Genomic DNA, 3,539 nt, shown 5'->3' on the forward strand with positions numbered 1-3,539 from the left:
ACTAACATTGCTTTTATTAGACCCGGTAATTAGAGATAGGTAATATACTTTTATTTGATACCTTACACCGTTGAAAAGTCGCACTGATGCTCTGCACCGAAACGCTTATGGTGTACTTGCTCTATAAAATCACTTTAAATTCCTAAAAAAAACTTAAGATAAGTGTACACCACGTTCATTCATCATATAAACACTTCGGCACACTTTGTTGACCTCTTAAATTTATTGTTCCTTATATCGCTTATCATAATAAACTGTGTTTTACTTAAATGATGTTGAAAAATGTCGTTGCAACTCACGGAAAACTTACGAGCTTGAGTAACCTACTGAGAATTTCCAATTAAATGAACTACCTTTCTAAACAGTCGGAAAATAAATAATTCTTCTGATATATACCGATAAGACACCCGGTTTACACTGAGCAAAAAGAAATATTTTACTAAAACTTTTGTTTTTAAAAGCAACTTGTGTTTTTGTTAAAATAGCATTATTTGAGCAGAATGGTGTAAGGAGTTATTTTATGAGCATAACGGTACCGTTATCTCCCAACTAGCAGAATAACTCGGGGTTAATAGACAGGAATATAGTGAGCTCCAGTAATGGAAGAGGACTATGTATGGAAGTAAACATCTGTATCTTTGGCTCTTACGGTACGAAGTGAAGGCAAATTTACGTATCCCCGAAATGGTGAAGTTGCTATCTATTCAAGATTAAAAACTGATTATATACAGGGTGTTTCAAAAATGACCGGTATATTTGAAACGGCAATACAAACTAAACGAGCAGCGATAGAAATACACCGTTTGTTGCAATATGCTTGGGACAACAGTACATTTTCAGGCGGATAAACATTCGAAATTACAGTAGTTATAATTGTCAACAACAGATGGCGCTGCGGTCTGGGAACTCTATAGTACGATATTTTCCACATATCCACCACGCGTAGCAATAATATGGCGTAGTCTCTGAATGAAATTACCCGAAACCTTTGACAACGTGTCTGACGGAATGGATTCACATGCAGATGAAATGTACTGCTTCAGCTATTCAATTGTTTCTGGATTCTGGCGGTACATCTGGTCTTTCAAGTGTCCCCACAGAAAGAAGTCACAGGGGTTCATGTCTAGCGAATAGGGAGGCCAATCCACGCCGCCTCCCGTATGTTTCGGATAGCCCAAAACAATCACACGATCATCAAAATATTCATTCAGGAAACTAAAGACGTCGGCCTTGTTATGTGGCCGGGCACCATCTTGCATAAACCACGAGGTGTTCGCAGTGCCGTCTAAGGCAGTTCGTACCGCCACAAATTCACGAAGAATGTCCAGATAACGTGATGGAGTAATCGTTTCGGATCTGAAAAATGGGCCAATGATTCCTTTGGAAGAAATGGCGGCCCAGACCAGTACTTTTTGAGGATGCAGGGACGATGGGACTGCAACATGGGGCTTTTCGGTTCCCCATAAGCGCCAGTTCTCTTTATTGAAGAAGCCATCCAGGTAAAAATAAGCTTCCTCAGTAAACCAAATGCTGCCCACATGCATATCGCCGTCATCAATCCTGTGCACTATATCGTTAGAGAATTTCTCTCGTGCAGCAATGGTAGCGGCGAGAAGGGGTTGCCGCGTTTGAATTTTGTCTGGATAGAGGTGTAAACTCTGGCGCATGAGACGATACGTGGACGTTGGCGTCATTTGGACCGCAGCTGCAACACGCCGAACGGAAACCCGAGGCCGCTGTTGGATCACCTGCTGCACTAGCTGCGCGTTGCCCTCTGTGGTTGCCATACAAGGTCGCCCTACCTTTCCAGCACGTTCATCCGTCACGTTCCCAGTCTGTTGAAATTTTTCAAACAGATCCTTTATTGTATCGCTTTTCGGTCCTTTGGTTACATTAAACCTCCGTTGAAAACTTCGTCTTGTTGTAACAACACTGTGTTCTAGGCGGTGGGATTCCAACACCAGAAAAATCCTCTGTTCTAAGGAATAAACCATGTTGTCCACATACACTTGCACGCTGTGAACAGCACACGCTTACAGCAGAAAGACGACGTACAGAATGGCGCACCCGCAGACTGCGTTGTCTTCTATATCTTTCACATCACTTGCAGCGCCATCTGTTGTTGAAAATTGTAACTACTGTAATTTCGAAAGTTTGTCCGCCTGAAAATGTACTGTTGTCCCAAGCATATTGCAGCAAACGGTGTATTTCTATCGCTGCTCGTTTAGTTTGTATTGCCGTTTCAAATATACCGGTCATTTTTGAAACACCCTGTATATAAGAAAAGATATGTGAACTTAGATGATCTTAATTTTGCATAAAATCGTGGTGAAGTTTTTCCTCGAAAGATTTGTTGCAGTCCGGAATCTCGTCGTCCGATAGCGAGATGAGTTAAGAATAACCTGTTCCCTCTAATATTTCTAATTTTCTCTTCTTTTCGTACGATATTCAGTGATTTGCAATGAATTGCGTACACTTCATTCTTACATTCTTATGACGCGAAACCACTATTCACATTGAAAATTTGGTTGAGTTCATGCACTGATGAAAATGTTTCCTAGTGCGCAGTGATATGATTTCTTCATATTCTGACACACCACCATCTTATTGCCCAGAACTGATTTGTTACTGTTGGTAGTAACTAACTTCGGCGGTCAGTCACATTCACACTACACCCGCCACGCTGAGATAGTGACCTACTGCAGCGAGTGACAGGGACAGTCTAATTCAAATAACCAGTTCTGTTAATAGTAAAAATACGCTTTTTTTGTTGCTCACGTTTATTGATATGATAAGGTTGTTTTTCCAATAATTATATGAATTATAGTGGACTTTCTGCAAAATTACACATTTTCAGTCGCTTCACTTCACAATACAGATCAATTAAACACACACAACTCTTTCTCCATCCTTGCACTTCAAACTCGTACAACCAATTGCCCAAACAGAACAAATGTTCACCTCTAACAGCATGTGGCAAAGAAGTTAATAACATCTATCGATATATTCATGCAAACAATCTTTGGAACGTATATTTCATAAATAAAACGCAATTACTGTCTATATTCTTTAAGAGGTCCTTAATAATCTTCGTAATTACATTATTTATAAACGTTGACATCCAAGCATTTTCGCATAGCTATGTAGTGGTGGAGTCTTGGTTTTTATATCTTCAGTGCGGTATCGTTCACTTTAAATGATCCTAGATCGGATAGTACATTTGTGTCTCCATAACTAGTTGTTCTGCAATATATTCCCTGTGTACCACCTTTCTCTCAGATTCATCATGTTGCTTCGACAGCTATGCAGAAGCGAGGATGTACTAGAATTGCGTTTTTGATGGGATAACCTTCACTGAAATGGGCGTTTCAGAGGGATTTAAGTAGCGTGTGTGTAAGGTTATTACCCATAAACCCAGACTATTTGGTGATGGAACATTATGTATAATTGTTGTAACTGATAAATGAAAGACGATTAGGATTTTAATCAGCAATTCTCTCAAATTTATTCATAATTAGTATTTAACGTCGGCTGGCACT

Source organism: Schistocerca gregaria, chromosome 6, assembly GCF_023897955.1.
Source record: "Schistocerca gregaria isolate iqSchGreg1 chromosome 6, iqSchGreg1.2, whole genome shotgun sequence".
Lineage (NCBI taxonomy): Eukaryota > Metazoa > Arthropoda > Insecta > Orthoptera > Acrididae > Schistocerca > Schistocerca gregaria.